The sequence below is a fragment of the Heterodontus francisci genome, chromosome 3 (assembly GCF_036365525.1).
Source record: "Heterodontus francisci isolate sHetFra1 chromosome 3, sHetFra1.hap1, whole genome shotgun sequence".
In the NCBI taxonomy this organism is placed as follows: domain Eukaryota; kingdom Metazoa; phylum Chordata; class Chondrichthyes; order Heterodontiformes; family Heterodontidae; genus Heterodontus; species Heterodontus francisci.
The window spans coordinates 61,636,145-61,660,354 of NC_090373.1; the positions used below are offsets into that span (position 1 = coordinate 61,636,145).

At 39.5% G+C, this 24,210-nt stretch overlaps 1 protein-coding gene across 4 annotated transcripts in view; it reads right to left on the minus strand.

The window, feature by feature from the left end:
- Positions 1 to 24,210, minus strand: part of rock2a (rho-associated, coiled-coil containing protein kinase 2a) — a 332,194-nt gene that overhangs the window by 295,255 nt on the left and 12,729 nt on the right. The window contains exons 2-3 of one of the 4 annotated variants that reach the window (XM_068022689.1): positions 3,378 to 3,483; positions 2,560 to 2,658 (exon numbers count right to left, since the gene is read on the minus strand). The exons of 1 other annotated variant lie outside the window; for it this stretch is intronic. The gene's annotated coding sequence lies outside the window, so the exon portion shown is untranslated. The remainder of the gene's footprint in view (positions 1 to 2,559; positions 2,659 to 3,377; positions 3,484 to 24,210) is intronic. 2 more of the 4 variants (XM_068022681.1, XM_068022696.1) reach the window with 2 other exon arrangements.

The following is a 24,210-nucleotide window of genomic DNA, read 5'->3' on the forward strand; positions in this document are numbered from 1 at the left end:
GTAACAAAATCTGACACAAAGTCAACTTGCTCAGAACTTTCAAATAGTCCATCAGTTAGACAATCAACAGCTGTTCCATAATTTTAGTAGTGCTAATATAAGGGCAATGTGGTGACAGCTTAAAGGGCAAGAGGAACCACCATACTTTGCATGTTTCACCTCCTGTGGAATAAAACAGCCACCGTGACAAAGTCTGTACATGGCATCTGGAAAGAGTCGGTTCAATAGACCAATTTTTTAATTTCATGCTTAATTGTTTTAATGTTCGTACAGCAGCAAAATGGTTTAGTGAATACATCATTTCAGGTTATGTATCTGTAATCTGTAAGTCATTACCATTTTCCCATGGCTATGTGGTTAAATGTAAAACTTGGTGTTATCACAGAGACAGGGACATCAGACTCAATCTCCTGTCTGTGATGGCTTCCCTTGGGAAAAGTAAAAGTAAATTATCAGATTATATCCCTATCTGAAAGCATGCACAAATGAGGACAGGATCAGAGTTGGATGTGACTGAATCTCTCCAACACTCACTGTCAAAACGCAAATAGGAAGAATGCCCACTTCAGAAAGGCACAGGAAGGCTGATGATACTCATGGAACACTACACTAGCATACAGCAGTGTCTTCAGAAGAGAAAGAGACAAAAGATTTTTAAAATGTCATCTTTTAAATCCTCAAGGATACACAAGGATAGTGCTTACTTAAACTCAAGATTTTCTTTTTTGGGGGTGGGGGGGGAGGAGGCAGTGTAAGAGAACGGAAAAATATTTTTTGTTCCTAATCAGCCTAGTAGCTATTCTTATAAAAATTATTCAGTGACTTCTGTTAAAATGTCAGTCCTGCTACTTCCAGAGAGAAAATGAAAAAACACTTTCAACAGAAAGCACTCCCTGCTGAAATCTGCTGAATAAGTGGACTTGCTTTAACCACTACATAAGCAGACCAAGTTAACACCAGGTGAGGCATTATTTGGTTTGGTTTGTAAACGGTTTTATTCTACAGTAGGTAAAACATACAATGTATGATGCAAGGCATTTGGTGCAATCAGTTCAACTTCTGTGTCATCTATTTCATTGAATGTAAAAATGCAAACTCCTTTTCAATCGGATAGAGGATCCCCACTTGCTCACTGACTCACCTCTGGTCTCTGCTGCTTCTTAATAACTCTCTATCCACTAATCCACAAAGATCAAGAAAATGTCAACACCAAAGTGCTAGAGGTCTTCCTGAATGGCCAGAAATTGCAAACAAATTGACCATCAATTGGGATCTGTTCAAAACAACTATCCATCCCACATTTCAATCAGAAAACATTAGAAGCATTCAACAGGATGAGCAGAATCTGTAGAGAGAAGTCAACATTTCAGGTACAAATCCTTCCTCTGAGTTTGTACCCAAAATGTCAAAATTTATCCTCACCACACATGCTGGCTGACCTGCTGAATGCTTCCATTGTTTGCTGTATTTATTTCATTATTTCCAGCAGCAATATTTTACTTTTGTTCACAATTGAATCACTTCTGGCTAGCCAACCCTATATGGGTTGGAAAGCTATTAGCCAGCGGCAACTTTTGCTCAAAATACATATTAAGACAGCTCATCTGGGTCCTACTCATGGGGCACAAAATGGTCCCAGAATCCCAAGCAGTGACATAAACCAACTTTACGCAGACCAGGTTCAATCCTCAGAAATTGAATTAAATTTCTTCAAGCATCTTCTGGACTACCTTTCCGTTGTAGTGCCTGTGCTACCCTCAGCAAAAATCAATACCAATTTCACAAACATATTTCTAAATTATCCCCCTTCATCATTTATAACCCAAAGCAACATTACTGAATTCCATAATTTAACTGTTAAATTACAACTGTGGTTTAAAATTTAAAATGAAAATGTGTTTGTAATAGTTTCTAAAACAAACACAAGTTTCCTACTGAATAAAGAAAGCAATTAAGCTGTCTACTGTTTAATTAATTGAAATTTAACAAGGAATTTTCATTTCACATAATGCAATTGCTAATTGGAGAATTTCACATGGTATGTGGACAAAGTACAAAGTAGGGCAACCATCGATAAATGGGACCGAGCACCTGAACAACAAAAGATGAACAGCACTAGAAATGTTTACATTAGAAGAGCTGTTTAAAGATGGTCTTAATGAAGAAATGAACATTTTCAAGGGAATAGAATGGGATCACAGAATGATGTTCAACATTGACACAAGCTCTAACACAAGAGACTATGGAGTCTAAGATCGACAAACAAGTGTGAAGACATTATAGTGTAATGGTATTTATGGAATGATAAGCATGGAATAGCCTATCCAAGAAGCAGTGAAAGCAAAGGATGTTTTTTTTTTTTAAAAGCGTAATGGATAAAGCAGGTATGGTAGCGTAATGGTTATGTACTGGACTAATCCAAGAATCTGAACAAAATCCAGGAAACACTAGTTTAAAACACATGCCAGCTCGAGAATGTGACCATGAAGCTGTGGGATTGGTGTAAAGACCCGACTGGTTCACCAACGTCCTTTAAGAAAGGAAACCTGCCATCCTTACCTGGTCTGGCCTGTATGTGACTCCAATCCCAAACTAACGCGGCTGACTCTTAACTGCTGTGTGCAATGGCCTATCAAGCCACCCAGTTGTATCAAACTGCTAGAAAGAAAAAGAAAAATAAAGCCAGACACACCACTCATTTGTGACCTAGGAATCAAATTAGGCCATGACAATGCACACTCAACCGACCTTGCAAAGTCCTCCCCACTATCATCTGGGACTTTTGTCAAAGTTTTAAGAGCTTTTCCACAGATGAATTAAGAAATGAGAGCAAAATACTGCAGATGCTGGAACTCTGAAATGAGAACAGAAAGCGCCAGAAATACTGTGCAGGTCTGGCAGCATCTGTGTAGAGAGAAACAGAGTTAACAGAACACTGATCTGATGAAAGAAATGTTAACTTTGTTTCTCTCTACACAGATGCTGCCAGACTTGCTGAATTAAGTAATGGCCTGACAGTCACACTCGCATAATGATAAGCATCAGCCAATATCTAAACCCTCACCCAATTCTAGAAGCAGACATTGGCCAATGTCCACTTATAGAGATCAGCAGTGATTCAAACACCTGCACTGTGCTAAGATAGTAGTATGATGCAGCTCTTCTGGCTATGCAATGCTCGATTGGTGGCCCTTAATCCTAGCCAGGCCAGCCTACTAATGCTCCCAATAACCTTGGCGACCCCAATTTTGAAAGCTCTGATCTAATGTATGGTCCTGACTGTTTTCTAAAGTGCTCATGTTTTCTTAGAGCAACCATTATATATGTACTGCAAGGTGAGCAAAGAGGAGCGACAAAATATAGTCATTTTGACTTGCCTGGAACAATTAAAAATTCTGATACAAATAAGCAATTTTCTCTTGGTGTCATCTCTTGTTTCGTCATGTTGAAACACATCTGGGTCTTATACACTTTACTTCGAAACTACAGGCCAAAGAAAGTACAAAATTGTTTAGTTTTTTCTCTAGATTAATGCTTCTTGAATGATCATTTTCCAGTCATGGGAAATACTATAGCATCTGAGCAGCAAACTAATGTGAACTGTTGCACAAATATTGCTCATGAAAAATTGAACAAAAAGATTCAGGGCATGAACTTCAAATAACCTTATCCACCAATATGACCTACACTTAGTGTCTACCAATAAACCTTCACTGTGGCTTTTTAAATACCAACAAAAACACACTTGCTGTTTTAGGGATTAACAGCAAAATTTATTAATATGCCATCTGCTAAAGCAATTTAAGTGCCTTGAGGCTTGCTCTTGGATTCTCATTCTAATATTTTTACAAAGTTTTTTTTCAAAGCACTTTGGGAAAGTATGCATCAATATTCTCTCTTGTCAATTCAAGCAAGATGTTGCAATGACAATATTAGAGTATCTGAAGCTTCAGTTTCATTCGCACAAACATTCCCATCCTCTCAATGCAGCTGCTTTTTAAAGCCAAAAGATAATAATGAGATAAACAACTGGAATTTTAAAACATTCAGTCATGGAGGGTGTAAAATTGTTAAAGCTGATGCTCATCACTGTGTGCACCCATAAGAAAATGCAAAGAAAAAAATGCAAAGTAAGGCTAAACTACCACATGACATACAGCCTGGTTTTTCACCTAATAGAAGTTTCACCATTTGTTTGCCCAGCCCTACTTTATCCCAATCTGCATTTTTTTCAGATTTCCCTTAGCTACTTTTTTCTGTATCCTTTTATATTCTGCAAATTCTGAAGGACTGATTTGTAAGGATTTTTATTTCATCAAACAGCAGTAATTTTCAAGCAACAACCATTTTGCTAACTACTCAACATCAAGGTCACACTTAGCAAAGTATGAGACTAAGGAACCCATAAAAACTGGAACCAATGAGAATGAAAAGGAATACATTCAAGTGGCTGGAGTCATACTTGGCGCAAATGAAGATGGCGATGGTTGTTAGAAACCAATCACCACAATCCTAGGACATTACTCAGCCCTAGACCCTTCATCAATGATCTCCCCTCTGCCATATCAGGAATGGTGCTGTTCGCCAATCATTCCAAAGTGTTCAGCTCCATTCACAGCTCCTCTGATAATTAACCCATGCCACGCACAGCAGAGTTTGGATAACATCCAGACTTGGGCTGAGAAGCAGTACATAACATTCGCACCTTGTAAATCCCAGGTCATTCCCATCTCCAACAAGAAAAAAGTCAGTTGCACCCTCGATTTCTAGAATGCATCAGCATTGCAAAGTCTCCCACTATCAACACCTTGGGCGTCACCATTGACCAGCTGCTGAATGGGATCAGCCACATTAACACTGTGATTACAAGAACTGGAGAAAAGCTGGGTACTGTGCAATGAGTGGCTCTCACCTTCTGATCCTTCAATGTCTCTCCACTATCTATATGGCTAAAATCAGAAGTCTGTTTAAATACTCACCACTCGCTTGAAAGACTGAAGGCACAACAATCAAGAAATTTGACATCATCCGGGATAGAGCAATTCACTTTATCTGTGCCTCTGCCATTGGAGTTATGTCTACCCCCTACACACTGTGACCTACCGGATGCTATAAAACAACTCACCAAGTTTAGCTGTCTCCCTCCGCTGTGAACTCTACCACCAAGACCCACAAGAACAGCAATGTCGTGGGAGCACCATTACCTCCAAAATTCCCTCCAAGTCAAACACCATCGTTTCAAAGAATCTCACATTATAGCCCATTGAGCCTAAGCCAGCTCTGTGAAAGATGTATTCAATTAGTCCTGTTTCCCCTTCCCAGAATACACAGATTTTGCTTATCCAAACATTTATAAATATCCTTTTAAAAGTAATATTGAATTTTGTTTCCACTGTTTCTGGTAGGACATTCTATATCCCAATAACCCTCTGTTTAAAAAAAATTCTACCATCTCTCTCTTGTTCTTTTGGTTATCAAATTACATTTATGCCCTCTAATTACCTACTCATTGGCCAGAAGCAGCTGTTTGGCGCTTTAATTTCTTAAAGCCTCTTATAAGATTAACTGGTGGTCAAAACTGATCAACTTTGTATGAATGAAAAGAGTTCCAATTTCACTCAGTAAAGTGCCCCATCCCTGGTAGCATATTAAACAAATCTTTTCTGCACCCTTCCATGGCTTAAATATCTTTGTTAAAAGTAAATCATCCGAATATTCTAACTGTGGCCAAATTAATAACCAGTACAGGTTCAGCATTACCTCTGTTTTTGCATGCTAGCCTATTTATAAAATCAGTTTTTTTTTAAAAAACGACTATCAATTTCATCTTTCAACCAATAAAGATTTATGTAATTATACCCAAGATCTCTCTAGTCCTGTACCTTTTAGTTTGGGCCATTTATTTTTAATATTGAAATATTGACTTTAGTCAGTTAAAATCATTACAATATTCAAAATAACTAAGAAATTGTAGGTAAAATGAATGCTTAGCCATTAGCAACATTGCAACTCCGTATAATGCAGACTCAAAAAACAGCAGAGATCCAGGAGCAGGTTTGCAGAATATAATGCATGGTGTGGAGGACCAAAAATAAAAGTAAAAACATAATTTTTTGACATTCAGACTTACTGATACAACTTTGCTTTTAAATTGCAATGCAACATGCTGCTAAAGAAGTGGTTTCATAGTCCAGGTGATTGTTTTTGAGATATCTAGTTGTTCTTCAAATTGAGGATAAAATTGGATGCAGAGATGGAAGGTACTATAGCCAAATTTGCAGATGACACTAAAACAGGTGGGATAGTAAGTTGCAATAAAGAAATAAGAAATCTACAAATGGATATGGATAGATTAGATAAATGGGCCAAAATTTGGCACATGGACTTTAACGTGAATAAGTGTGAGGTTATCCATTTTGGTCGGAAGGATAGAAAGACAAATTATCTAAATGGAGAGAAACTTCAGAATGCTTTGGTGCAGGGGGATCTGGGTGTCCTCGTGCATGAATCGCAGAAAACTAGTTCGCCGGTAGACAGCAGGCTATAAGGAAGGCAAATGGAATTTTGGCATTTATTGCTAAAGGAATAGAGTATAAAAGTAGGGAAGTGTTGCTGCAACTGTACAAGGCATTGGTGAGACCGCACCTGGAAGTATTGCATACAGTTTTGGTCCCCTTACTTGAGGAGGGATGTAGTTGCATTGGAGGCAGTTCAGAGGAGGTTCACTTGATTGATTCGAGAGAGGAGGGGCTCGTCTTATGAAGAGAGATTGAGCAGTTTAGGCCTTTACTCTTTGGAGTTTAGAAGAATTAGAGAGGAGATCTAATTAAGGTATATAAGATGATTAAGGGGATTGACAAAGTAGACATAGAGAGGATGTTTCCTCTTGTGGGGCAATCTAGAACGAGAGGTTATTGTTTTAAATCTGCTACCCCTTATCCTAAAACTGAGATGAGGAGAAATTACTTCTCTCAAAGGGTCCTGAATCTGTGGAATTCACTACCCCAGAGTGCGGTGGATGCCGGGACATTGGGTAAATTTAAAGGAGGAGTTAGACAGATTTTTAATTAGAAATGGGTTGAAGGGTTATGGTGAACGGGCAGGAAATTGGAGTTGAGGCCAAGATGAGATCAGCCATGATCGTATTGAATGGCGGAGCAGGCTCGAGGGACTGAATTGCCTACTCCTGCTCCTAGTTCTGGTTATGTTCTTATATGCAGTTGACATCAGAAAATGAACTGTGATGTTACAGGGCGTCTGGGCAGTGGCTGGGGGGGTGGTCAATGCTGCATTTATGAGATGCATCCTGAGGAAGGGGAGGGGAACAGGCATAAATTACACAAAAATAAATTGGTTTCTTTGACAGTTTTTCAAAATGACCATCTTTCACATAAGTTTTCTTTTGCCTACTATTCCCCAAAATGATGCCAATTGATCATCTCCACTGCAACATAAATGGAACTTTCATACCCTTCCCAAATATATTCTTTATTCCTGTGGAAACAATTACATAACAATCTAAAAAGCTTTGTATTTTAAAATCAATACAAATTTACTTTTATATACCAAGTACTTAAGATTTTCAGCAATATATTGACAACTGTACAGTACCTCCATTATTGTCTATTAAAACTTATTTTGGAATCACATTTTATTCTTTAATCAAATATTTTTCAAGCTGAAAATGAATTCAATACTCCTTCTCAATAGCCATTGAGAACTTTTTTCATCAAGCCTGCTGAACCTTAATTTTGGACGGTATGTTAAAAATTCTGTTAGCAATCAATCAAGTTACTATTCTCAGAATCTTGTCATGCACAAGCTTTCAAAATAACTGTTCCTCCATGAAGTTGAGGTTATGCAGCTGGTGCCTCATTTTGATCTTATGCCGATAAATTAGAAGAAAACTGGAGCAGAAATTTTCGAAATATTTTCATCTTGTGCCACTTGTATCTTACATCAGTTTATAGAAATTTAAGACAAAAGTGCCAGAACTGCCACTCCTTTTGATTATTCTAACTCCATATAGACAATATACTCTGCAGCTGACATCAACTTTCAAGATATTACTGTTTATGCTTTCCAGAAGCAAAAACAAGTTATGGTCAAAGACAACAGCATCCATTTTTGAAGCCGAATATTTATTTCTGCTGCCAGAGTCCCTTACGCTGCAACTTTGCCAACAATGACAAAAATGTTCAAAGTATTTTCTCTTGAAATGCAACTAAAAATTACGTAAACTTTTTTGGGTATTTGCTTCAGAAAACTCATGTAGCAACAATCCTAAATAGACGGCATGAAAATTACAATATTTTGCTTTCGCAGTGGCCTTGTGGATTGCTTTATGGAATGATTGCTTTGCTGGCTTATGCACCATTTAAAAGGAATTAAAGCAGATGCTAACAAAATTAGATTCTCCTAGAATGAAAACAAAATTTATTGCTGGAATATAATACTGGAAGTTTCCCCACTAAGAAACTATTACAGGCTTCAATTAACTTTACAAGTCACGCTAAGAACTGAGAAGGAACTATGCCAATTTCTCAGCTGGGACTAAGAAAAGATAGATTGTGAAGGCAATCCATTCTGTAAAGTATATCACCATCCATACCTTATAAATTAATCAAAGAACTGAAGTACATTTTATTCAGATTATTCAAGGTCCTTCTTTGGAATTTTGCTTTGATGCACTAATTCCACATCCAGCTTCTTTGTTCCCTCTGGATGTAAAAAAGATGCCTCCTCTAATAATCAACACAATTTCATCAAAAATTAACAAAGGAAAGGATGTCAGTGCTAGGGAACATAATTCTTTTAAATATCAGTTTGGCTATTCGGTAGGACTTTTGTCATGCAGTCAGGAGGTTGTGAGTTCAAGCTCAACTCCAGGATTTGAGCATATCCGTGCAGTACTGAGGGGGTGCTGCAACACTGAACATGCAGTCATTCAGATGAGGCATTAAACTAACTGTTGTTCATGTGAACGTAAAAGATCCCGTGGTACTACTCGAGGAGAAGCAGGGTAGTTTGCCAACATTTAATCTTCAAACCATAATCACTAAAACAATTGGCCACACATGATGTTGTTGGTAGGCACTTGCTGTATACAAATTTGCCGATTTAACAGAATACTGTCACAAAAACATGCTATGCTGAATGATGATTTTTTTTAATCCACTGGCTGGAAACCTGAATTAAATATTCTTAAAAAAAGAAAAAAAAAAGCAGATAAAAAAGGTGGCTTTACTAACATCTAAGATGGTCACCCCAATTTGCATCACAATACCATACATTCCAATGCATCAAGGTAGAGACTAGTTGTCTGCCCAGTACCCTCAAGAACAATGACCTGGGAAATTCGAGTGAACTACCTACATTGCTCCCATTAGCAAGCCATTAAGGCAATCAATTTGGACATTAAACTGGTGGAGGCAAACCACTCAAACCTAATCACTTGAACAATGGGACCCTGGTTGAAAGAGAATTCCTAGACATGAACTGATTAGGTTGCAAGATGGAATACACACTGATCGCCATCACATTGACTCACTGGGTGAGAGTCATGTGACAGGCCTACCATCTGTGTGTTTCAGCTGGTGTTTTCTCTGCAGCAATTGAGACAAGCAGCCAGACACTAACAAGACCTGAGTGGGGTCCCTCCTCTCTCCGGGCCACCTTACAAGCTTTGAATCCTGTCTGCTGACCCTAATCACTCAGGCTTATTGCTGCTGCAGACAGAGATACCGTGAAGGAAATCTTCCGCATTGCTGTCTCCAGGAGAACAGCAGTCTACATCTGCAAACCGGAAGCCTCAGGACCACTGAATTTAGCCTGACATCAGCTGAATCACCAAACTCCACACACTGTATATCCTTTTTATTGCTCAGGACTCTAATCTGACCAATCTATCCTTCCTCACTCTAACATATGTGCATGCACGGAGGGTGTGTTGGTGTGCACCTTGGTGTATGTGAGAGAGTGAGAGTGAGAGAATTGGCAAGTATATCCACTTTTAAAAAGAAATAAACCTGCTTTGGTCAAACAAGGAGAAGGACAAGTGGGGAGCCTTCGACCCCTCCTCACCTGATCATAACAATACACTTAAAAAGTAACGAATTGGCTGAAAAGTGCTTTGGAACATCCGGAGAATGTGAAAGTTAATGCATGTTTTTTCTTGCAACCTATTTTGCCACTCGATCTTAGCCGCACAAATGATAGTGCAGCTCGAACACAACCAAATCCTCCATCTTCTGTCTTGCCAATGCAGTTCAAATCTCACATCAACAAGAGCAAGCTGAAATGTTCCAGTCCGATTATTTCCATTTACCGCTCCACAACAGCCTGAGTGAAAGTTGCTAGTTTAGTACCGAATGACAGACAGCAATTGTCCAGCCATTTTTCCATCAATTGGACAATATTTCTGAGTCAAACCCCACCAGATAAGTTATTTATAATGTAGATATCTACAGCAGATAATCTTTTCAAATACAATATATGCATCAGTGTAGGAAAACATTTAGTTCAAAATAAGTTAGCAACACTGTTACGATCAGGTGAGGAGGAGGGATCGAAGGGCTCCCCTCTTTGTTTGACCACAACAGATTTATTTCTTTAATAGACTGGCCAATTCAGTGAGTGCTTACTTGTTTACGCGCCGTGATCAAAAAAAGAGCTGGACAGGTTTTCTTGAGTTTAACACACACGCGCCTTTCCTTTGGTGGTCCTGAGGCTTCCGGTAGGAAGATATGGATGCTGATTCTGTGGTTCTCCGGGAGACAGCAATGCAGCTGATTTTCTTCGAGGGGGTCTCTGTTCTTACCAGAGAGAGTTCTCGACTCTCAACAGCTCCATCAAGCTTACGTCAGTAAGGAGAGTGAGCATCGATTGGTGAAGAAAAACACAGAAAATTAAACCATTGAACATGACAGTCTGCAGCAGGGAATATGCCTCAGTGCTCAGGGTCAGCAGTCAGAGTTCAAAACTTGCAAGGTTTGAGTGGTTCGTCTCCACCAGTTTAATATTCAGGTTTCCAACCAGTGGATTAAAAAAAATCATTCAACCTAGCACATTTTCGTGACAGCACCGATATTCATGTTTAATGTATACTTCATTCGGCTTTAATGAAACATATGTGTAAATATGAGACTATGAATCAACTCTCTCCTTCTGAATAAAAGAGGCCAGCGACATTCCACTGTTGTGAAACCTGCTTATCCTAGAGCCTAGTTTTCCAAACCAAGTACAGACAGTCAAAACAAAACACCCCTGGATCCCTGTTCTTGAAACTACCACCCTATCTCCAACTTTCTTTTCTTCTCCAAAGTTCTTGAAAATGCCTTTGCTTTTTGTCAGGCTTGGCTGAAAAGGAGTGCTCTTGTATCTGAATCAGGAGATTCCAGTATAGATGCCATTCCAGAGCACATAATCTAGGCTGATACTTCAGCGCAGTACTGAAGGAATGCTGCACTGTCAGATGTGCCATCAAACCAAAGCCCTATCTACCATCTCAAGTAGATGTTAAAAATCCCATGGCACTAAAGATGATCAGGGGAGATGCAGTGGCATCCTGGCCAACATTTACCCTGCAACCAACATTACTAAACAGCTGTGGGATCTTGCTGTGCAAAGATTGGCTGGCGTGTTTCCCTATATTACAACTGACTGCACTTTTAAAAAAGTAACTGTAAAGCACTTTAGGTTGCTCAAAGATCATAAGAGGTATTATATAAATGCAAGTCCTCTCTCTGCCAAATCAGTGCCCATTTTATCCACAACTTCCATGTTTGAAAATCTCCAAATCAGGTTTCCATTCCTGCCACAGCACTGAAACAGCCCTAACCTGTCACAAATGGCATCCTCTGTAATTATGACCATGGTGCATAATACCCCTCATCCTCTCTGCAGCCTTTGATCCAGAGGACCATCCTCTGCCTATGCCTTTACACCAAAACTTAGCTCAATGCCAATAAAACTGCACTGTACATTCAAATGGCAAAAATTCAAATAGTCCAGGGATTTCTGAGCTTGCAATCAAGTACCAAAAGGTTTCCTGACTTTCAGACTTATTTCATATTAAACAAATCTCATGCATGAAATTGTTACAAAACTCCATCTTAGTTTTCTGCAGTATTAAAATAAAAATGCAAAGCTATCAAAAATGCGACCAATGCCAAACTCTAATAATTAGATAATACTGATGCAAACTTATATGAAACCTACCTCAAACTATCTGCTTTGGGGGGGGATTTCAAATGTTTGATAAATATTTTATCATACTAGAATTGCTATTTATGGTTAATCCTGGCTAAAGTTCAACTGCACAATATTGTTTCACCTTTAGCAAAATTCCCATGTGACTTTTACAACTTTCAAGATTCCAAAAAAGCTCATTGAAAACAGACAAAGTCCTTTCTGCAAATGCATTGAGAAATTGAGTATATCAAATATTTATCCTTTGTTGCTTAGCCCAAGATACACTAATGCCCAAAATTAAAATTAGAGAATTCTCTGGTCTATCTGAATGCTGTATTTAGGTCATGCTCAGCAACCACTAAATATCAAGTGCTGTGAATAACAGACAAGCTTACTTACTCGTACATCTGTTCATCAGACATCAACTGAGTGCAACTGGCTAAAATTATACTATTACTTCAGCACTAATCTAGCATTTCTCAAAACAACTAATCACAGCATTAAGTGTCTATTAAAGAGGGTTACAGTGTACATACACAAGCAATTTGTGGAAAACATGAGAATTATTTTCTTTCTTCCATAGATTGATTTCTTTTAAAAATGGAGATAAGCTTCTGCTCAACAGCTTTTAACAGTCAGACTGCCGTATGCACTTATTAAGGTCAAGTACACGAGTGAGGCTACATGTTAAACTGCATCGTAAAATGGGTCAAGCTAAAACTGAAGAGTAAAAACATAATTGGTCCTGTTCAAATCAAAAATACATAATCTGCTATCGTTGTAAAGCATAAACAGTTCATGTGCAATATTAACTATTCAACAAATAACATACCTTGACCAATGGGTCACTCAATCAACATACTCATAAATGTACAAAGTACTTCTCAAAAAAAAAAGCTCAAAACCAATCCAAATGAACTCTCAAAAAATGACTTCCACTCATTTTAGCGTTTTGTTTTCAGATTTTGCTTATAATCGGAGCAGGATAAGTTTGCTATTGATGCTATCCTTCTTCTATACGAAGGCCAGTCGTTCAATATTTTTGTATGTTTATTTCCAATCTTCCTTTAGTCATCCAACTTCTATGATATTTTACCTTCATAGTCGTGGTTAAATTCCATCACAAGAAATCACACTGGTCAAAAGCACTAAGCCCCACTGAAATCTCCACAATCCTCTATATTTAATGTGCACAGTCTTCAATGTACGCCTTTTCTTTCGAGGTTGAATGGTCATTTTTAATTTGGGCAATCTTGAAAGAAACAAATATAAATTAAAAGCTTTTCAAATTGAAAGAAGCTCAAGTTAAAGAAATTGGTGTTATATTGCTATGAACAAAGATGATTTAAATCTGTTCAAAACATCTTTATGAATTACTTCAGCTAAGTTCCAACGTGTCTGTTTTTTTTTGGCTAAATTGCATTGTCACAGTGCTTCTTTTTATGCAGAGGTCATTAAACAATATTTCTGCAACTCACAAATGGATATACATCCTTGGCCATCCATGAGGATATAATTGGGAAAGGAATGCTCATGAAGAGTACTCGTTTTATAATTCACTTTTACCAGAACTTCAGAAAAGTCCTAGACTTCCTTGCCAGAGTACCAAAACAGCTATCTATAATAAGGAATTACTCTGCAAGTCAAAACATTAGTAATAATGTAAGGAAACGTATAATAGCTTCTGAAAATTTAGGACCCCAGTTGAGAACAAATAAAAAGGTTAAATGGGCACCATCTCCAAACTTGCATAAAACAGATCAGATTGTTTCCTGTTGACCAAACTGATAGCAAAGACTAAAATGGCCCATTATGAGTTTGAATGGAACAAGATTTTCAAAACAACTATGAATATTCCAGAATGTGTGGAATTAGAGTTGGTAGATCACTGCAGAAACTGAACTGTTTTGTTATAAGCTCCATGTGTGAATACCCTGTAAATCAAGATATCTCCCAACAAAGGGGGATCCTGACCTAACTAGCCATATTTCAATAATTAATCCTTCAAACAGAAGGTCTTTTGCACCTTCAGTGTACAATTTTCCAACACCCACTTCACTGGGTTTCCAAGTGTTACCATATGTCAACTCCAACTCATCCAGAGCTCGATCACCCAAACCTCATCCCATACGACCACCAGAATCCTTGTTGGTGTCCATCAATTTTAAAACTTCATCTTCAAATCCCTGCACAGTCCCATTCCTCCATACTGTTGCCAGATCCGCTAGTTCAATAGTCCTGCTGTGCTCTCTAATCTTAAAATCACTGGAATATTGCACGCTTTCCCTCCAGCAGCTCAGTGATACAGCTTCTAGCCATCTTGGCTTCATACTCTTAATTCACTCCCTAAACTTCTGTTTTGCTCCAACTATCCCCTCCTTCAACAGAGCCTTGCACGAGTCACAGATTCCTCCAGTTCAGTATCGAAAAAAATCAAGATCATCTTCAACCCTACCACAAAATCCACTTCCTTGCCACTGATTCACCCAACCACTGTTTCAGTCTCAACCAAATCATTCACAACTCTGGCACCCCGTTGAGCAGCAAGCTTATTTTCAGACCCCATACCATCTGCACTAAACATTTCTTACAATCCTCTCCACAACAATGTTCACCACCACACCTCTGAAACCTTCACCATCTCTAGAACTGGCTACTCCAACACCTTCCTTTAAGTCCACCTTGTGCAAAACTTTGCCACATAGAATCATACAAAGTTTAAGGCACAGAAAGAGGCCACTTGGTCCATCGTGCCTGTGCCAGGACTTTCTGTCCTGCACTAAATGTCACTTGCCAATCATCTGATGTACAATTACTCCCTATTCGCCAACACATTAAATTTTAAATCCTCTTCATCATTAAATCTTTCTACGGCCTTGTCCCACATTACCTTTGCAGCCTCCCTTTACCAATCACATACAGCATTTGCTTAATCACCGTCCCACCATTAGCTCTGGAGGCTTCAGTCACCTAAGTCTCCAAAATCCCATCTCTAGCCCTCTGTCTCTACATCTTTCGAAGTGTTCTAAAGAAAAAAAGTCTCCAAACAAACTACACGCCACCAATCCTAATCAGGCCAGTGACATGGGATTTTTTTTTTTTATAAACACGGCAAGTTATGATCTGCAATGCCCGTCAGGGTGGCGGAAGCTTTCAAAAGGCATTTGGATAAAGGCTTGAAGAAAAAAGAAAAATTGTAGGGCTGTGGGGAAACAGCAGGAAGTGAAACTAATTAGGTAGTTCTTTCTGTGCTGTATCATTCCATGATCTTATGATGTAACTGAAGTGTCTTAGGATGTTCTTTACAATAATGCATTTATTTAAATAAAAGTTACTATTGTTAAAACCAAATCACTTCAACAATCACTTCTTACCTCTCCCACTATTCTGAAATGTTATATAAATGCAAATTGCTGATCTCTGCATTTAGAAACAAGATTTGATCTCTCCAACTACAAGACATCATTCCTGCCCAAGAATGAAATTCTGCTTCAGGGGAATGGCATTATGTGCGAGAACGATCCTTTTCAGGGCCAATATGGGATTAACAGTATAATTTTTGCAAGCTGCTCTTTTGTACCGTCATCTATGGGGAAATGCAGCACTGTTATCGGGAGACAGGGAGACTAACAAGTATACCTCTGGAGGCCTTCAGCTGCTGAGCGTCTTAAACTGCCATAGACATAGATCTCCATCATTTGGAGAACTGTGAAAACAACAATGAATATCTACCACTATTCTGCCTATCCAGTTAAATGCCAAGTTGAGGGTAATTCCACTAATCTGCCTACCCAATTAAATGCCAAGTCAAGGGTAATCTCAAAACTCAAGGCACCAGCATACTAGTTACATCAGATCTTAGAGAGAGTAGGAACAAGTTCACGCAAGACCACTGTTCTGACTCACTTTTTTCATTCTTAATATAAAGCCACAGAACTGCCTCTAAATTATGCCACTAGTCTGGCCCAATTACCAAAGTTTGGGCAAGTTCATTGAAGCAGATCTTCCAAGCATTACGTAGCACATCTGATTACACATTACGGGAGATACTGAATGTAAAGCAATTGTTTTAGCTAGTATTCGTTAGTACACATGCTTTGACAAACAAAATGAATAAGATCACAAGACCAGTTTCGATGAATTACATCCCTTGAGTCCAGCTTGTTCTCCAATACAGTTTTAGCATCCACCTGAATGGACAGACAGCATCAATATTTACCATCTCATCCTAAGAACTGTGATCACAGTTAACACCAGTATTACCAGACAGTCCCCAATATTTGGTTTCCACAGCTTTTACAACTTTTGTCTACTGCCATGATTTGAACTACCCATGGGATACAAGAAACACAGGAAATGTGCTTGATTGCTCTTATAATCGGGATGGCAGATTTCTCTACTGCCACTCTAATCATCTGACAGAGGGTAAAGCTTAACAGGATGAAACTGGACCCGACAGTTTGCCTGGTATTAAAGCTAAGCTCATAATCGTAACTTGTAAGAATAGCCATGGGAAAAATAATAGCTGGCTGTCCAGTTTTTTTTTTACAAAATCTTATTTTTATTTTTGGATCCCTACCTGCATGTGGTTTTTTTTTTTACACATTATGTCAGGAACCTGTTCCTTTAGTACTGCTGTGTTGCACTGTACAACAGCCAGCCTCAGCAGTGTAAATTGACTGAACTGATTTTGGACTGTTGAGACGGAGAAATACAATGTTAGAAATTACACTTCTTACATATTATGGGTGTGAAGTCATCTCTACTGAAAATGCTTTGGATCAATTTCTTGATTTTGGAATGCTATAGGCATGTTTTCCTTTTCATTGATACCCGTTGAGTACAGCTTGCTTAAAAAAATGCTGCACTCCTGCCAATGAATTGAACATGTTACTACAGTTGGTGACTCAAGAATCTTGGTTGAACATATGCTATAGCTCATGAACGCAAGTTTGTTCTCAGCGTTATGCACGGCTAAAACCATGTTCCTTTAAAGCATATTCACAGGGCATATTTTTCAAGTCTGATGCCACTGGTTCTGTGTCAAGGCATTTACTGCAACTGAGAGGTAGACCTGAATGTCTATCATCTGCTACAGCACTGTGGTGTGTAAGTGCCTTTACAAAAGTAATGCATAAATTTTCAGTGATGTGAATAGCTCTTGTGATAAAGCAAATTGTAGAAACAGAGTTAGATCATATTTCCTTAACAGTAAATTCAAACTCAATAACAGTAATTTAAATCCTGACAACTTCAAAATACACCTATTTTTTTAAAAGTCATTCACAAGATATGGGCATTGCTGGCAAGGCCAGCATTTATTGCTCATCTCGAATTGCCTTCGAGAAAGTGGTGATGCAGACCTTGTGGTGAAGGCACTTCCAGTTGTGTCAGGTAGGGAGCTCCAGGATTCTGACCCAGCAATGACGAAGGAATGGCAATATATTTCCAAGTCAGAATGGTGTGCGACTTAGAGGGGAGCTTGAGGGTGGTGGTGTTCCCATGTGTCTGCTGTCCTTGTCCTTCCAGGTGGTAGAGGTCACAGGTTTGGGAGAAGCTGTAAAAGAAGCCTTGGCAAGTTGCTGCAGTGCATCTTGTAGATGGTACACACTGCAGCTACTGTACACCGGAGATGGAGGGAGCGAATGCTTAAGATGGTAGATAGGGTGCCAAATGAAGCAGCCAGTTTGTCCTGGATGGTGTCATACTGGAATGTTCTTGGAGGTGCACTCATCCAGGCAAGTAAAGAGTATTCCATGTGGGAAAGCTACAGGACGTCAGGAAGCAAATCATTCATCACAGAATATGCAACCTCAGATCGGCTCTTGCAGTCACAGTATTTATGGTGACCCTCACGGATTTTGATGGTGGGGGGGTTCAAAGAACGTCGAGAGATGGTTAGTCATTCTCTTGTTGGAGTTGGTCATTGTCTGGCACTTGTATGACACAAATGTTACTTGCCACTTATTAGCCCAAGTCAGAATGTTGTCCAGGTCTTGCTGTATGCAGACACAGACTGTTTCGTTATCTGAAGAATTGCAAATGGAACTGAACACTGCAAACACCCCCACTTCTGATTTTATGATGAAGGGAAGGTCACAGATAAAGCAGCTGAGGATGGTTGGACCTAGAACACTGCCAGAGTGATGCCCTGGCACTGAGATGACTGGCTTCCAATAACCACAACTACCTTCTTTTGTACTATGATTTCAGCCGATGGAGAGCTTTCTCCAACAACTCCCTCGATCCAATTTTACTCAGGTTCCTTGATGTGAAACTCGGTCAAAATGCTGTCTTGATGACAAAAGCAGTCAGTCTCACCTCACCATTCAGCTCATTGATCCATGTTTGGACCAAAGCTGTAATGAAGTCTGGAGCAGCGTGGTCCTGGCCAAACCCACGCGGAGCATCGGTGAGCAGGTTATTGGTAAGTGCCACTTGATAGCACTGTCCACGTTCCCTTCCATCACTTTGATGATGATAGAGAGTAGACTGATGGGTAGTAACTGGTCAGACTGGATAAGTCTTGCTTTTTGTGGACAGGACATAACTGGGCAATTTTTCACTTTGTTGGGTCAATCCTAGTGCTGTAACAATATTGGAACAGCTTGGATTTAAGCATGGGCAGTTTTGGAACAAGACTTCAACCAGGTGTTGTTGGGACCCACAGCCTTTGCTAGATCCAGTATGCTCAGCTGTTTCTTAATATCACATGGAGTGAATTGAACTGGCTGAAGATTGGTTTCTGTGAAAGCGGCCATCACAGGAGAAGGTTGGAGATGGATCACCCACTCAGTACTTTTGGCTGAAAATGCCTGCAAATGCTTCAGCCTCATCTTTTGCACTTACAGGCTAGATTCCACCGTCTAGGAGGATGGGGATAGTTCACGAAGCCTTCTCCTCCCATCAGTTGATTAATTATCCACTTGCATTCAGAACTGGATAGGACAGATCTGCAGAGCTTTGATCTAATTTGTTGGTTATGGGATTGCTTAGCTGGGTCTATAGCATGTTGCTTTCTCTGTTTAGCACAGTTCTGTGTTGTAGCTTCACCAGGTTGGCACTTCATTTTTAGGTACACCTGCTGCTGCTTGTGGCACACTCTTCCATATTCCCACTGAACTTGGGTTGGTCCCCAAGCTCAATGGTAATGCTAAAGTGAGGGATATGTCAGACCCTGAGGTTACAAATTGTGGGTGAATAAATTCTTCTGCTGCTGATGTCCCACAGCACTTCGTGGATGCCCAGTTTTGAACTGCTAGATCTGAATCTTTTTTTTTTTAATTCATTCATGGAATGTGGGCATCACTGGCCAGGCCAACATTTATTGCCCATCCCTCATTGCCCTTGAGAAGGTGGTGGTGAGCTGCCTTCTTGAACCGCTCTCTCATTTAGTACAGCGATAGCACCAAACAATCTGATAGGTGTCCTCAGTGTGAAGATGGAACTTTGTCTCCACTGTGCGGTAGTCATTCCTACCAACACAGTCATGAGCAGATTCAGTAACGACAGGTAAATTGGTGAGAACGAGGCACCCACCCAGAGTACATTCTGTGCCCTGCTGCCTACAATAGTTTCTTCCAAGTGGTGCGCAACATGAAGGAGTGCTAATTCATGCGTTGAGGGAGGGCGGTAGGTGATAACCAGCAGGAAGTTTCCTTGCTCACGTTTGACCTGATGCCATGAGACTTCATGAGGCCTGGAGTCAATGTTGAGGACTCCCAGGGCCATTCCCTCCCGAGTATATACCACTATGCTGCCACTTCTGATGTGTCTGTCCTGCTGGTTGGACAGGACATACCCAGGGATAGTGATGGAGGAGTCTGGGATGTTGGCTGAAAAAGGTATGAATCTATGACTACATCAGGCTGTTGCTTGACTAGTCTGTGGGACAGCTCTTTCAATCTTGGAACAAGTCTCCAGATATTTGTGAGGAGGACTTTAAGGTTGACTGGGCTGGGTTTCAAGTAACTACTGAAGAATAACTGATGCAACTGAGTTGCAAATAACTAAGTGCAGATTTTTTTCAAAAAAATATATATTTTAATTTATTTTGCTACATCATTTGCAGCACTCAATTACACCACTATAATAGCACTTGCTCCCCAAGCCTGGTGCTACTATTCTAACCTATATGCTATCCTAACATTGCTAACCATTTCTTTTAAAAAAGCATTTACAAAACAAACTCAGTTAGTATCAAAGTTCCCACTAAAATGTGCAGCATCCCGAAAGTTCCTGCACAGGCAGTGCACATGTTGGCTGTATCAAGTTACCATCTGTGCACAGCAAAGCAAAAACATTTAAAGAGACTGCGCACTACAAAAAACAAATTAGAGGATACATTAGTTGATAATATGGACTGACCACTATGGTACTGAGCCACAATGATCAGAAAGATCCAAAATTCAAATCATAATCTGTGCTGAGTTAGCAGATTTCAGCCAGGACAGTGATGAAGGCACTACAAATGGCACAAAGCCATCTCCCACCGCCAAAGACTTGCAGGTGATAGGTAAATTGGCCATTGTAAATTGCCCCTAGTGTAGGTAGGTGGTAGGGAATATGGGATTACTGTAGGGTTAGTATAAATGGGTGGTTCTTGGTCGGCACAGACTCGGTGGGCCGAAGGGCCTGTTTCAGTGCTGTGTATCTCTAAATAAAATAAATCCAAGAAGGGGGGGAAAAAGGCAACGTTCCTGCTCCTGATTGTTATGTAGTGACCTATATTGAAACACCAACTTGTGTGGACATTAGAGATGACAAGATCAAGCAGTTATACTATCCCCACAATCAAGTTGCTTACTGACAGTGATGATCCAGGTTTACACATCAAGAATATTTGGTCAGGTAAGCTATCAAAGGGATCCTAGCACCATGAAAGTGCAAACATGAGTCAGCGCCAAAAGGAAAAAAAGGGGGCCGGGGAGTAGATAAAATATAACTAAGATAACCAGCAGCTGCCAAAAATGTTCACACAGACTATGCACATCAACATGTTATTAGCCAGATTGAAGATAGGCACAAACTAGAAACCAAATGTTACTTGCTTTCATCTGAATGTGAGAATAGGCAAAAGAGAGATAGAAAGATTCAAAAATGAAACATGCATTCAAGAAGCTAGTTCAAAGCAACATTTATGAAGTCTGGAAACTGGTCACCTGTCAGCCTAACCAACAGCACAGAGACAGCTAAAGAGATGAGAATTTTTTTTTTTAAAACAGGAACCTTTCTTTGCCTACTCAGCTGAATCTCCACTTTTCATTGCATGTGCTTGTGTTGTTTACCCCAAAATGATTCACAGAATAATACAAAAAAAAATCCCTTGGAATTGGCTTTTTATGATTACTATCTACAATAAAACTCCATCATGTTTTGAAACTATTTTTAATGGGTAATTTACCAAATAGCTCCACTTATGTGCACGGTTGACGTCTTTTTTTGTAGAACGTCTTTTTCTCACACACCCCTGCCAATGTCTTCCTGGAGTGATCATTATTTCCCAACTGATAACAAAAGGGCTTCCTGATGATATCCACTGAAGGGCTTTCTGAGCATCGTACAAAATCTGAACGGCAGATGGGTCCTCCACTGAACTTCTCATTTCATCCAAAAGCTAACATCTTGAACAGTGCAACATTCCCTCGGTACAGAGCTTGAATCCATAACCATGTGACTGTCAGGCAGCACTGATTGCATATAATGGGTCAGAATTCCCTGCAATGGTGGTAAACCCCATAAATTCTCCATTGGCAAATTAACATGACAATTTGCTGGAAACCAGGCTGGTACCAGTGTCCTGTTAAATCGAATAATTAGGGCTGTAGATAGTGCTTGAAACTAAAAAGTGGGTGGAGAAGGGTTCAGATGAGGGGAAAATTTTATACAGATAAAGAGCAAGGTCATAGAGAAGTGTAGTGATTTGGGTAAAGGTAAGCAGTGTGTGACAGGAAGGGATAGATTGATTAATGTTAATAGTGAATAAGGTCAAATCAGCAAAAGTAGTAACATGATGGACAAAGTAATAGCACAAATAAAGACAAATGGGTTGATCTTGTATTCATTAGCAGGTAGGAAAATGGAGTTGAGCCTGGGATCAGCAATGATTATGTTGGATTGCAGAGCAGGCTTGATGAGCTATATGGTCTACTCCTGCTCCTGTTTCTTGCGTTAGAGAAATGGTCGCTTGGTGACAATGCTTGAGAACTAAATATTCCAGGGTACTTGGCATACCAAAAAAGACAAGTGTCAGGCAACCTGCCAAGAATGAGGAAAATTAATTTCCCCACACAAGCACTGATTTAAACTGCTGGTGAAGAAAGAACTTGCTTTGAAAAACAATTGGAGACTTTGGCTGGAGAGAGACATTAGCATATCAACAAACAAGTACTTCAAAAAGGTCAAAGGAGCTATTCCCTGCTCCAATTTAATCCGCAATGGACTTTTGATTACCAGACATTGAAGCATTCCAGATTAACTATTAAGATGGCCAGATACACAAACAGACGTGGTCGGGCCAGTTTGGTCACATGACTGACTGACTGGGAGTTTTTTGAATTTAAGCTTCCAACAAGGAATTTGAAATCAGAAGGCTGTTAGCTCCTGGATAAAGAACACCTCTCTCCTGTCTGCTCTCATCAACTTCGGAAACCATTGAAGACGTATGAACCCCAAGAGAGAAACATCTCCTAGTGAACAAGGTTTAAGAAGAATACTGAGCCCCAACGAAAAGCAAGACTACCTACAACCAAGGACCTTACAGCGAGCTCAAAGTACAGTAAAAAAAAATCTTTCGGAGATTGTCTCAAACCTCTATTTTATTTTTCTTCTGCTCTTTTCAGTCCCTATTTTCATGTGTGTATCCAGTGTGAATGCTAGCATGGGCGTGTCGTATATCTGTAGACATTAACCCTATTAGAGTTTAAGTTTAAGGTTGAATAAATTTCACTTTTCTTCTTTAAACCTAATGAAAACCTGGTGTGCTCATTTTTTTGCCTTATACTTTGAAAGCTGTGAACGAGGATTCACAAAGAGGAGAGCTCAAAACACTGTTTAAAATTAAACCCTGTTACAGTAAGACCAGGTGAAGACAGTAAAAGACCCTTAACACCTTTCTCACCTGGTCGTAACACAAGACAAAATGGAAAAGGGCAGGGGGTTAGTCCTGATAACAGGATAACGCAAGGGTAGTAGTGAGCAAGGATCTTGGCTCGGAAGAGCAGGAATTAGTATCAGTATGGGTGGACGCAAGAAATAACAAGGATCAGAAAACACTGGTTGGTGCAGTTTATAAGCCTCCCAATAGTAGCTATACAGTTGGACATGTTATTAAATCAACAAATAAAGGGAGTTTGTACCAAAGATAATGCAATAATCACGAGGGGCTTCAATCTTCATGTAGACCAGACAAATCAAATTTGAAAAAGCACTTTGGAGGACAAATTCATGGAATAGATTTGAGACAGTTTCCTAGAACAATACATATGCAACCAGAAAAGAGGCTATTTCAGATCCCGTCTTGTGTAATGAGATAGGGTTAATTAGTAATCTCACAGTAAGGGATCCTCTGGGGAAGCGTGATTATAATATGAAGAATTTCACATCGATTTTAAGAGTGGCATACTTAAGTCTGAAACTAGAGTCCTAAATTAAATTAAAGCCAGTTATGCAGGTGAGAGGCAAGTTGGGCAAGGTAAATTGGGAAATTAGATTAAATGGTGTGAAATTAGATAATCAATGGTGAACATTTAAAGAAATAATTCTCAAGAAATATACATTCCTTTGAGAAATTAGATTAAAAGGGGCGTATATTGTTGTCAAGAAGAGTTGCAAGCCTGAGGATTGGGAAACTTTTAGAAACCAAAAAAGGATGACCAAAAAAAAAAAATTGACTGAGGAAGAAAATGGAATGAGAGTAAACAAGCCAGAAACGTAAAAACAAACGCAAGAGCTCCTACAAGTATGTAGAAAGAGAGCAACAAAAGTAAATGTGGATTCTTGAGAAGCTGAGACGGGGAA